Here is a 14501-nt window from a genome sequence, read left to right on the forward strand (position 1 = left end):
TCCGTAATTACAGCTATCACATTTACAAACTAGACATTACAAGTTAAGTCGTGACTGATCCGCGGCAGACAACGTGACCGTCCAGCGAGACTGCCGAACCAGCTCTGATCTTATAGCCGAACCACTCCGCCCGCCATCCAAGTTAGCCGCTATCCGAAGACCTCCGAAGTGCTTCGCCTGCCTTTTCGTTTAGCAGTTGTTTATTATTCTGCTGGTTATTGATACTTGTGAAATAACAGAATGATAGCCGGCCGTAGTGGCCGAGCGGTTCTAGGCGCTACAGTCTGAAACCGCGCGACCGCTACGGTCGCAGGTTCGAATCCTGCCTCGGGCATGGATGTGTGTGATGCCCTTAGGCTAGTTAGGTTTAAGTAGTTCTAAGTTCTAGGGGACTGATGACCTCAGCAGTTAAGTCCCATAGTGCACAGAGCCATTTGAACCATTTTTAACAGAATGACAGCATGCCGTTGAGTGATGCTTTAATTTGAAATGCAAGCAAATACGCTGTTTAGTTTGTCTAATATCAATAACAGAAGACTGTCATTTTCGCGCGCAACTATCGAACGCAGTGGCTAATTACGGAAAAGGGTCACAATTTAGACGGTCTTCCTCACGGTACCCGTACCTAAAAAATCATCTGACATCGGTACCTCACACTACACTATGTCATCTTGCCAATGCTGCTTTCTCAACTGCTCTAAGACGAGCTTCTTGACCTGAATATGATGGCTATCAAGCCAGAAATGTTACAACGGGTGCGTCTCAGTTTGTTAATTTCCTTACCCCACCCCCAAACCACGAATTTTACCAGCTGTCTGTACACTTTTAAAACGTCGCCGACGCGTACAGTTTTAATAGCAACAGTACAAAAATGTTTTATTATAACATTATCTTACAATAATGGCATCCACCAAAAACGCTCCAGCACAGATATGTATAGCTAAATAGAAAAAAAATTAGACACAATCCGCAAAAGGCGTGTACTATTTTAGTCACCTCTAACCAAAGGACAGGAACAGGTAGACCAAGTAGATTTTCCACTTCCTAGATTGAGAGCTCGAACCCAAAAAGTCCTGGTTCAGAAATACCAAAGAAGGTTTCCAGTTGCTACAAATCAAACGCGAAGGCACGTCCCTTCCATAAGAAGATAGTGACGAACGTGCTATACCGAAAAGAGCAAAGGAAAAGAAGGCGCTGTACGCATTGGACTGAGGAGCGCAAGCACCCACAAAGAATGCGGGAAATCTGAGCTTCAAAGAAAGCAGAGTTCACTGTTAAATGTAAAAGGACTTCACTATGTCCTAGAAGGCCCCAATGAAATAATAATAATAATAATAATAATAATAATAATAATAATAATAATAATAATAATTCCCGTGGAGGCCCGGGAAAAGAATAGGCCTCCGGTATGTTCTGCCAGTCGTAAAAGGCGACGAAAAGAACAAACCACTAATAGGGCTAACCCCCCTTTAGTGTGATTTGTTGGTTCAGGACAGAACTAAAGAAGCCTCGGACAAGCGCCGTCATGGTCGGGGACGACGCTTGAACCCTATGCCCGCCCACAATGGTAACGACACTGCTAGCCAACTGGAAAATGATTTAAATCCAAATAGAGGTGTTTTGCAGGATATGCTTCCTGCAACCACCCTAGAAGGAAAACAAAGACAGAGGATGAGATGGTCAGATGAAGTTAATCGACACCTCATGTTCTGTTATTACCAAGCAACAAACCTAGGAACCAACACAACTGGATACAGATCACAAGTATACACAACATTTATTACCAGATACCCAGAATTAAAATTTTTAACAGAACAACGACTAGCTGATCAGATCCGTGTAATAATCAAAAATAACAGGATACCCCAGTCAGAATTAGAAAACATCAAACAACAAGTACAACAAATACTGGAACAAAATAATGTGCAATCAGAAGAAGAAGAAAATACAGTAATGGACTCAAACATCCCAGAGCAAACAAACAAAGAACAACACGCACCAATTAAACAATCAGAGGAAAACGAAATCTTAAGACAGCCACCAGAACAAGCACAAATAGAACACGAAGTGACACACATGTTAGATATAGAAGAAAAATTTCAGCTGACATATATAGAATACAAAGACACAAATACAGACATAAGACCATTCTTGCATAGACCACCAAATAACCCACAAGTCGAAACAACAATAAAAACTATCAACACAATCATACACAACAAAATAAATGAAAACACAACTATGGAAGAGTTACAACTACTGGTTTATATAGGAGCACTCACTACACTAAATATACACACTAGACAGAGATCAGAACCAACCAACACACAGAAGAAACCCACAAAACCAGCATGGCAACACAGGCTACAGATCAGAATAGAAAAACTGAGAAAAGACATCGGACAGCTAACACAATTTATAAGAAATGAAATCTCGGAAAAAAAACGAAAAAGGTTAGGTAAAATCTCACAACAAGAAGCGACAGAGCAATTAGACGAAAAGAAGCAGAAATTACAAGCATTAGCCAAACGACTCAGAAGATACAAAAAAAGTGAAAATAGAAGGAAACAAAACCAAACATTCAACACAAACCAAAAGAAATTTTACCAGACAATAGATAACACACACATTAAAATAAACAATCCACCAAACATAACAGACATGGAACACTTCTGGAGCAACATATGGTCTAACCCGGTACAACATAACAGGAATGCACGGTGGATACAAGCAGAAACAGACACATACAAGATGATACCACAAATGTCTGAAGTGATAATTTTGCAACATGAAGTCACCCAAGCAATTAATTCTACTCACAATTGGAAAGCCGCTGGAAATGATAAAATAGCAAATTTCTGGTTAAAGAAGTTCACCTCAACACATTCACATCTAACTAAATTATTTAGCAGTTACATTGCAGACCCATACACATTCCCTGATACACTTACACATGGAATAACTTATCTGAAACCTAAAGATCAAGCAGACACAGCGAACCCAGCTAAATATCGCCCCATAACATGCCTACCAACAATATACAAAATATTAACTTCAATCATTAAACAGAAATTAATGACACATACAACACAGAACAAAATTATAAATGAAGAACAAAAAGGCTGTTGCAAAGGAGCACGAGGATGTAAAGAGCAACTGATAATAGATGCAGAGGTGACATATCAAGCTAAAACTAAACAAAGGTCGCTACACTACGCATACATTGATTACCAAAAAGCTTTTGATAGTGTACCCCACTCATGGTTACTACAAATATTGGAAATATACAAAGTAGATCCTAAATTGATACAGTTCCTAAACATAGTAATGAAAAATTGGAAAACCACACTTAATATCCAAACAAATTCAAATAATATCACATCACAGCCAATACAGATTAAGCGTGGAATATACCAAGGAGACTCATGAAGTCCTTTCTGGTTCTGCCTTGCTCTGAACCCACTATCCAACATGCTAAATAATACAAATTATGGATACAATATTACTGGAACATACCCACACAAAATCACACATTTGCTATACATGGATGATCTAAAACTACTGGCAGCAACAAATCAACAACTCAACCAATTACTAAAGATAACAGAAGTATTCAGCAATGATATAAGTATGGCTTTTGGAACAGACAAATGTAAGAAAAATAGCATAGTCAAGGGAAAACACACTAAACAAGAAGATTACATATTGGATAACCACAGCGACTGCATAGAAGCGATGGAAAAAACGGATGCCTATAAATATCTAGGATACAGACAAAAAATAGGAATAGATAATACAAATATTAAAGAAGAACTAAAAGAAAAATATAGACAAAGACTAACAAAAATACTGAAAACAGAATTGACAGCAAGAAACAAGACCAAAGCTATAAATACTTATGCCATACCAATATTGACCTACTCATTTGGAGTAGTGAAATGGAGTAACACAGACCTAGAAGCACTCAATACACTTACACGATCACAATGCCATAAATATAGAATACATCACATACATTCAGCAACAGAAAGATTCACATTAAGCAGAAAGGAAGGAGGAAGGGGATTTATCGATATAAAAAACCTACATTATGGACAGGTAGACAATTTAAGAAAATTCTTTATAGAACGAGCAGAAACTAGCAAAATACACAAAGCAATCACTCATATAAATACATCGGCTACACCACTACAATTTCATAACCACCTCTACAACCCTTTAGACCACATAACATCAACAGATACGAAGAAAGTAAATTGGAAAAAGAAAACACTTCATGGCAAGCACCCGTATCATCTAACACAGCCACACATCGATCAAGACGCATCCAACACATGGCTAAGAAAAGGCAATATATACAGTGAGACAGAAGGATTCATGATTGCAATACAGGATCAAACAATAAACACCAGGTATTACAGCAAGCATATTATTAAAGATCCCAATACCACAACAGATAAATGCAGACTTTGTAAACAACAAATAGAAACAGTAGATCACATCACAAGCGGATGTACAATACTAGCAAATACAGAATACCCCAGAAGACATGACAATGTCGCAAAAATAATACATCAACAGCTTGCCTTACAACATAAACTTTTAAAACAACAAGTTCCTACATACAAGTATGCACCACAAAATGTACTGGAGAATGATGAATACAAATTATACTGGAACAGAACCATTATAACAGATAAAACAACGCCACATAACAAACCTGACATCATACTCACCAATAAAAAGAAGAAATTAACACAACTAATCGAAATATCCATACCCAATACAACAAATATACAAAAGAAAACAGGAGAAAAAATTGAAAAATACATCCAACTGGCTGAGGAAGTCAAAGACATGTGGCATCAGGATAAAGTTGACATCATACCAATTATACTATCAACTACAGGAGTCATACCACACAATATCCACCAGTACATCAATGCAATACAGCTACATCCAAACATATATATACAACTACAGAAATCCGTAATTATTGATACATGTTCAATTACCCGAAAGTTCCTAAATGCAATATAACACATACCGTACAGTTAATAGGAAGTGACGCTTGATCAAGGTCCGCGTCACTTTCCATTCTCAACCAGACTTAACGTCTGAGAAAGTAAAGAAATAATAATAATAACTAGGTGAATCCATTCGGGAAAATAGAATTGAAACAAAAGAAAGCTAAATTAGATAAGGTGTAAACTGCATACCGACTTACCCAAATATCTACAACAAGAAATACATCTCCAAACAGACAAATCTAAGCTATTACAATGCAAAAATTAAACCAGAATGCCTTTATCGATCAGAAACACTAATTCCAAACAGGAAAACAGGCATTGGTAACACTGGAAGAAACGAAAATCGTAAGAAAAATTTTAAACCGAAAACTAATCTGATACTGGCAGGAATTACTCCAGATGTCCAGAACGACGAAATCTTCTGGTCCAAAATTCACAAATGGCAACTCGACCAAGAAGGAAAACCAAAGAAGAGTGCAATAACATTGTTTGAAGAAAGTAACGAAGCTCACACAAAGACACTGACGAAATACACTGTGTTTGAAGAAAGTAACGAAGCTCACACAAAGACACTGACGAAATACACTGAAGCGCCAAAGAAACTGGTTGTTGTGTACATAGTTCCGCGTAGTCAGCGCGTACACAACTTTCCCACTAGAGCGCGCCCCGCTAAGCACAACAGCGCTGGCGCAGCGCTCGTCCGTCTCCGCACTACGAGATGGCGCTGCCTTAGAGACGGACCAAATTCTGCTTCCGCCGATCCGCGTATTAATATGTAACGCAGTCAATGAGATTGCTGCTAACGTAGAACCTTTTCTCCTCGCGGATCACACTCGCACAGTGATACCTGAACGCGCGAGGTATTATAACGAGTGTACAGACCTCCGATTAGTCAGTCTGCATTAGTCTGTAGTCAAGTTTCAGTCTGCGCCTAATAAGATTATCATATTCCTGTACATAGCCATGAAGATAAATGTATAGACACTATGTCAAGTATCAGAGATATGTGAGAATAAGACTAACGTACCAAGACCAAATGAACTCCAGATTGTCAATTGTAAATAGCATCCAGTGTCAATTGTAAATAGCATCCAGAATCAAGTTAAGTAAGGTTTATGATTGTTATTATTTTAATAAATGTGTGTGAAAATTAATCAAGTTCTGTTTAAAGTTGGTCACCGTCAATCTGCTACTCTAAGTGTGCAAGTAGCATTTCTATCGTCTGACCTAACGGCAGAAGATAAACACGCCACGATAAGACCACGAGACATATTGCTGACACTCGCCTACTTCGTTAGAGCGACAAGTCAAATAATCTGATAGTGTGTGTACCGAAGGTCTTACAGTACGCACACCACACTGGTATATCTGCCTAGTATCGTATAGGGCCCCCGCGAGCACGCAGAAGTGCCGCAACACGACGTGTCACGGACACTGTAGCAATTCTCGAAGTGTCGGGTGTCGCATTGTCCTGCTGGAATTGCCCAAGTCCGTCGGAATGCACAATGGACATGAATGGATGCAGGTCATCAGACAGGATGCTTACGTACGTGTCATCTGACAGAGTCGTATCTAGACATAGCAGGGGTCCCATATCACTCCAACTGCATACGCCCCGTACCATTAAAGAGCCTCCACCAGCTCGAACAGACCTCTGCTAACATGTAGGCTCCACAGATTCATGATGTTGTCTCCGTACCCGTACACGTCGATCCGCTCGATACAATTTGAAACGAGACTCGTCTGGCGAGACAACAGGTTTCCCGTCATCAACAGTCCAATGTCGGTGTTGACGATCCCAGGCGAGGCGTAAAGCTTTGTGTCGTGCAGTCATCAAGGACACACGAGTCGGCCTTCAGCTCTGAAAGCCCATATCAATTGTGTTTCGTTGAATGGTTCGCACGCTGACACTTGAAGGCCCAGCACTGAAATCTGCAGCAATCTGCGTAAGGGTTGCACTTCTGTCACAAACGATTCTCTTCAGTCGTCGTCGGTTCGGTTCTTACAGGATCTTTTTCCGGCAGCAGCGATGTCGTAGATTTGATGTTTTACCAGATTCCTGATATTCACGGTACACTCGTGAAATGGTCGTACGGGAAAATCCCCACTTCATCGGTATATCGGAGATGCTCTGTCCCATCGCTCGTGCGCCGACTGTAGCACCACGTTCAAACTCACTTAAGTCTTGATAACCTGCCATTTTAGCAACAGTAAACGATCTATTGGGCCAGACACTTGTTATATTGGTGTTGTCGACCGCAGCGCCGTATTCTGCCTGTTAATTTCTCCGTATTTGAATGTGCATCGCTTCAGTGTATTGTATGAACGCCTGGTGTCTATTCTTTCGGACATGCCCGAAAGAGCGGACACCATGCATTCGTATAACTGATTCCCCTCGATGGGCAATGAATCCACCACCTTCAGTGCAGAAGCACAGTAACTTTCGACCTCCTCAGGGAATCACAAAAGTAGTAAACATGGCGGACATGGACAGCGACCGCAGGTTGGCGGCGAGAGGTGGGAATGTGGGCCCGCCGAGAAGCGTGTCAAGATAACCCGCACGGCTGGAAAAAACACTGTGTCTGGCTGGCGTAGTGGTTAACGTATCTGCCTAGTAAGCAGGAAAGTCCCGATTCAGCTGACGTCAATAATGCCTTTCCTTTGTCTCCCTCCTCCTTCAGTTAACATGATATGAAAGGAATATTGTCACAAAGGAAAGCAAATCCCCCCCCCCCCCTACCTCTAAGTATTTTGTGTAGTCCTAATCGTAAAGAAGTTTTACCTTAGTTACCTGAACATATCACTGCCAGGCAGATACAACTGCTTCGCAGGTTTCCATACAATTTTACTAATTGTGTTTACTGATGTTGCATAGCCGGCCGCGGTGGTCTCGCGGTTCTAGGCGCGCAGTCCGGAACCGTGCGACTGCTACGGTCGCAGGTTCGAATCCTGCCTCCGGCATGGATGTGTGTGATGTCCGTAGGTTAGTTAGGTTTAAGTAGTTCTAAGTTCTAGGGGACTGATGACCACAGCAGTTGAGTCCCATAGTGCTCAGAGCCATTTTTTTTTTTTTTTTTTTTGATGTTGTATAACTAAACTTCTAGCACTCTAATGACCTGCCTGTCGCAAGAAATCTAAAGGTAGCTCCCAATCTGTCGTCGGCAGTGACTGATCCTTTATTAACGTACTCTTGTATCTATTTTATTACAGAGGCCTATAGACATTAATAATTTGTCGTACGATTCAGAATAGGTACAAAAATAGTTCATGAAATCTTTCGGAAAAGTGATTCTGATTTCAGTCAGTGAATTAACATGCGACAAATCGTTCCTCTTCTTCAGCCATTTTCTGACCAATTTCCTCTTTTTCGTTGTTTTATGTTGTTACAGCTAATGTAACTGCGGCAGTCGCTTTCTTTTAGCTGTTCAACATCTTAACAGTGTAAAATTTCGTTACCGACTTGAAAGTTATCCATTTAAATTTATTTTAGTGAAAGTGGATCTGTAATTGAATGAAATAACAAGTTTTACTGGTACCAGTCACTGTTTATTTATATCCACAACGCGTTTCGATGGTTTAAATCTCCTTCAGGTGGATTTACGTGTGTTAGTATGAAATGTGTGTGTTGTTTTACGATTTTGGGGTAACTTGAGGTACTGTCTAGCGGGTTACCCCAAAATCGTAACACAATACACAATTATGTCGTACTAACACATGTAAGTCCACCTGATGATGGAGGTTTAAGCCTTCAAAAAGCGTTGTGGATGTAAATAAACACTGACGTGTAACAGTAAAATTAGTTGTTTCATTTGATATCAGTAACAGTCATGGTAAGGTCCAATCTAAAATGTTCGCATTTAAAGTTGGATCTGTAACGTTGATTACTTTTTTAATGTTAAACTGTCTTTCGGCTTACTGTTTCGAACGGTGCTTTTACCAGACCTTAAAGCTGACAGCTTGCGAAACGCTGTTACTGCGAGAATACGTACAGAAATCTAACTGCGAGAATTCTAAGAAAATGATACCCTGTCTGAAACTTATGGCTATCACAAAATGTGAAGATGAACTTTGATGAAAAACTGTTTACTTTGAAACTAAAGTTGGTCCCTGTAAAACCTAATTTTAAAAAATCTGTTTTCTACACTATTTGGTTTACCTGGATCGCACTGGATGACGCCGCGCTAGCTGCTCTCATAGCTATAGAGCGTCCCGATAACAGAGCTGCAAAATCTAACTACCGAGATACGCAAGGATGTAAAGCGTCTCGATAAACATTGCTATCATTTTTGAATAGGGTTTTGAATAAATTGAAGATTAATTCAGCTTTGGGACGTGGACAATGACTCTGGGTTAAATGAACTCTTATCATATGGTTTAATAACATTAAAAGGAACTTCAATAATGATTGAGTTTTCTCTGAAATCACGCAATTGTAATCCAAGAATTACAAAAATTAAACTTAACGTGCATAATCTTTTCTTAAACAAAATTCCAAAATCTAATTCTTAAATCCGTTTCTCTGACAGTAATCGATAAATCCTAACGAAAGAAATGAAAAACAAAAAGATTCCTGCTCTGGATGTCTGACGAGCCAAGAATTGTCAAACACCTGCCGCAAATAAAAGAAACTTAATCGTTACATGTAAACCATTCTTCACAAAGGGTATAATCGTACCAATGTAAAAATTAATTCGTCTTCTCTCCACAATAAATCTTCCATTAATCCACAATATAATTCCCATAAATTTCCATTGTTTTCTGCTTATCGCTACTAACGCAAAACTCGACTGTTCACATCTGACTCCAAAGCTCAACTGTCTCCTTCCGCGATCAAAAGATAAATCTGGCGCGTATCTTCACAGAGCAAAGATAACCTCTGTGCAGCGCAGATTCTTTGCCGAGGCTGCGCGCGCATGTCTAAACAATCGAGACTTTACGAGCGTGATTCCTGACATCCAGAACAAGAAAAATGCCGACGGAAATTTACACAAAAGCCTTTCAAACTGACAATGTTGACAATAATATTGATGTGTGTGGGTTGCTTCAGCATACAGAAGGTTTGAAAAACTGGTGTTGTCAACAAATACTGAACGCGTGCAGGCCCCCTACGGAGCCGACGGGGCCTGTGTAGTGTAGGCCGTGACTCGCGACCACGCCAGGGCAGACAGCCAGCGGGCCGCGCGTCCTTGGGGCTGCGTTCCAGAGCCGTGGGACTCAGGTAGACGTAGACTCGTTAACGGTGGCACTCGGAGAGCGAGCTCTGTTAGCCTGGGTGGGCGGGCACAGCCTCCACACCCCAAGGCGCCGTCTGCCGTGGTGCTGCAGCCAAACGCCCATCCACACCACACAGACGTCACGTCAAAACATCCCACTATCACCACCTTTATAAGCCACACTACTCGTGAAAGCCGAACATCAACTAGCTGTTTTATTCGAACGGTGTGCCCTTTCCGTCAGCACAATGAAGTGGGGTGTCCCATTTACCTTGACCAAACGTAATACCGTGTTGCCCGGAAGAAAAATTAAAAATGTACCGAGCAAATATTATATATCTACCAGGGTGACATTAACTTTTAATTGTTGACATGCTGCCCGACAGATCCCCAGCACATTTAGTGTATCGTCACTTTTTTCTGTTTTCCGTCTTTCCTTAGTTGTTATAATTCGTGGAAGTATGTTCCGTCTATGCAACTTCAAAATGTTCAAATGTGTGTGAACTCTTATTGGACTTAACTGCTAAGGTCATCAGTCCCTAAGCTTACACACTACGTAACCTAAATTATCCTAAGGACAAACACACACACCCATGCCCGAGTGAGGACTCGAACCTCCGCCGGGATCAGCCGCACAGTCCATGACTGCATCGCCTCTAGACCGCTCGGCTAATCCCGTGCGGCGACTATGCAACTAATTGAAGGCAGTTTGTTTATTGCCATAAGCGTTTCGCTTCTTTTCTTTGTGAAGCATCTTCAGTGGCCTGTAATATATGTTTCTTTTTATACATACAATAAACGTATTATCTGGTAGATACAATATGTTATGTTACATTTTGTCGTGTTTTGCTCTTGTGTTTTAGGTTAGAATTAACTTTTGTAGCACAAATTTCGTAATGTGAAATTATCGTTCGGTGTTACTTAAGATTTCCAGCGCTGTTAACTCATGGAAACTAACGAATACATCTCCAGGACTACACACCTGAGTTAACATCACTGGAAATCGTAAGTAACACCGAACGATAATTTCACATTATGAAATTTGTGCTACAAAAGTTGAGTCTAACCTAAAAAAAAGCAAGAGCAAATCACGACAAAATGAAACATAACATATTGTATCTACGACATAATACGTTTATTATATGTATAAAAAGAAACATGTATTACGGGTCACTGAAGATGCTTCACAAATAAAAGAAGCGAAACGCGTATGGCAATAACAAACTGCCTTCAATTATTTGCATAGACGGAACATACCTCCACGACATTTGGTTTAGTTAAATTTATATTAACAAAGTTGGCAACACTCCCTGCGGTCTACCAATCGTCTCTCAAATTTATTTCCGGTCTCCAGTTTTTCATTCTTATGCTGCCCATACTTAGTAGCGTTTGACGGTTATGTAGAGGCTGGGACGCTCCTAGGCCCCCACATTAACACTTTCGATACAAGATAGTGCAGAAGGAGATGGTCTAAATTCTCATACTAATGCTTAAAGTGGCAAGGAAGGGTTTTCTTTGGGAAATTTGATTCCGCTCGGTGCAATACCAGCTAAAGAAGAGGGCAATATTGGATTGCTTATGCCTGAGAAATTCGCCAACGCGCAGCAAAATGAGTGGATCAACATCTGCTGTTAATGACAAACCAGCACAAGTAGAAGTGCCAGCTGCGGAAAGCAGGGGCACCATCTGGTCTAGAAATAAGGATGTGAAAACTCGATTTACTTGTCATCAGTGTGGAAAACGAACGTACATGAAACATTTCCTTACAGTCTGTGATCGGTGTCTAAATGGTAATTGTAATGAGTCATCAGAAGAAGACTGTTGAATCACTGAATATTCATTTTATATTGTGTAAACATAACTGTAGGTATTATCTTTTATCTAATGTAATAAAATGCATTTGTTCTTCAAATAACCATTAATTGATTCAATTTTACAATTTATATATTGGCCTCTACATTAATTTGTATTAAATAACCTTTTTATTAGTATTATACGTATGTAGCCACATTAACGTATCATGTGGATCCACTGGACCCCACCTTATCACTTGTGTAAAATAATGCCACGTTAACAATAGAAGGTTAAACAGCATGATTACCTTTCTTGTATCTTTGTTTACTACCAAGGTTCGAACAGCAGTACGCTTTTTTGTTGTTGTTATTATTAGGTTCGATTGAACCCTATCGGGTCCCGCAAAGCTATTATGTTTCAGTTTTCGGAGTTTCCAAACAGCTCATTTTTTCCTCTCATTTTCTTTCTTCAGTTCAGTTTGTCCCTGGTCTGGAGGTGACTTAATTCTATGGCATTAGCTCGCTTCTCATTCGCTAATCTTTTTTTTTCTCTTTCTCGTGAAAATGTATGAGGTTCTTATACGAGGCTTTTCTAGATCCTTTTCGATCTGTTCGATCCAGGGTATGGTTTTGAGCTGTACTGTGTATGTCGCAATTTTTTGAGCGAGCCTTGTTGTCGGGAGTGAATGGACATGCCCATAAAATTTCAATATTTTTTTGTGATGTCTGCCTTTGGATCGATAATTTTTCGAGATAGTGGTCACTATCCACCTTCTGTTCTTTTAGGAACGACTATCTATCTTAGAATTTTCTTTTTTTCTTCTACAATATTTTCCAGGTCACTTTTTATGTGGAGTGTAAGTGTTTCGCTAGCGTGCAAGACTTTAGGCTTGATAATGTGTTACTGTGCATGATTTTCGTGTGTAACGACATCCTTTTTTTTCCCTGTAGATGTTACAGATTTTACCGTAAGCTCTCCTAAGTTTTTGAAACTGTATTTTCTGTGCCATTTTCTCTCTCCCTGTAGGTTGAAGGATTTCGCCTAAATACGGGGTGTTTCAGGAAGAATATAAAAATTACAAATTATTATATTGTCGAAACTATCGATCGCTGCTCCACGGTTCGGTTACTGGAGAAACGAATACACTGTCTAGTTTATACTAATTACCGCTATATGTCGATTGACTTGTATTCGTTTGGTTACAGTCGCATGTTGCAAATTGGCTACGAGGCAGCAAAAATCTTTTTGCGTTCTCGAGCTTACGACGTGTAGTTCCGTGATTACATCGGAAAGACGTTACAAGCTGAGGTTCCAAAGTGATCCTCTGAACTGATGAACACTCACAGATAGCATCGACAGTCTGTAGCCACAGGGTGTGCATGTAAAAAGTCTTGGTCGCCCCAGTGTTTCCGAAGAAAAGTCTCGCGAATTCGAGCCGCTTTCCAACGTAGGCCTACAAAATTAACTCACCATGATGAGAGTTACAGCTTCCTACAGCAAGAAGTTGGCGTGTTTTGAGACATCGGCTGATTATGAAGCTGTAAAAGTTACAGCTGTTACAGGCTCTACGTCATGACAACAATCGCAAACATGTGCCATATTCTGGAGAGCTTCAGAATGCTATTTATAATGATAAGACTTTCGCACAAAGCACCGTGTTCAATGCTGAAGCGACTTTCCAACTTAGTGGGATAGAAAACAAACACAACGTTCGAATTTGGGCCTACAGATTCCACATGCACAAACTGAAATTGTACTAGATTCACCCATGGTGAATGTGTTTTGTGCGATTTCACATTCTTCTGTTTACGACCCCTCCTTCTTTGATGGAAACACGGTTAACGGTCAGCAGTACCTTGCTATGATACAAAACCGCCTGGTTCCGAGGCTGAACGGGGACAACTTCATTTTACAAGAAGGGGCACCCCCTCACTGGAGTCAACAAGTGCGTAAGTATCCTAATGAAACTCTACCGAACCGTTGGGTTGGTCGTCAAACAGCCGGCGACACAGCACATCTGAGCTGTCCTCCACGGTCACCAGATTTGACGCCTTGTGACTTCTTCCTGTGCGGTTTAATTGAGAACGACGTTTATGCACCAACACTACCATGGAACAAAAGAAGAGTTGAAGAACAGGATGCATACTGCCATAACATCAGAGACGATGAACATGCTTATCCGAGTATGGGAGGAATTCGACTATCGATGTGATACTGTTCGTGTCGCTGCCGGAATACCTGTTGCCTCGGGCATGGATGTGTGTGATGTCCTTAGGTTAGTTAGGTTTAAGTAGTTCTAAGTTCTAGGGGACTGATGACCACAGATGTTAAGTCCCATAGTGCTCAGAGCCATTTGCAACATTTTTTTTAACTTGAAGAATGCAACTCTCTCAAATTGTCGATATATTGTGGCCACTTTTTGAGCCAGATGTTTTCTGAAGAAGTACCTGGTTTTTTGGATGAA

This window comes from Schistocerca nitens, chromosome 8 (genome assembly GCF_023898315.1).
Source record: "Schistocerca nitens isolate TAMUIC-IGC-003100 chromosome 8, iqSchNite1.1, whole genome shotgun sequence".
Lineage (NCBI taxonomy): Eukaryota > Metazoa > Arthropoda > Insecta > Orthoptera > Acrididae > Schistocerca > Schistocerca nitens.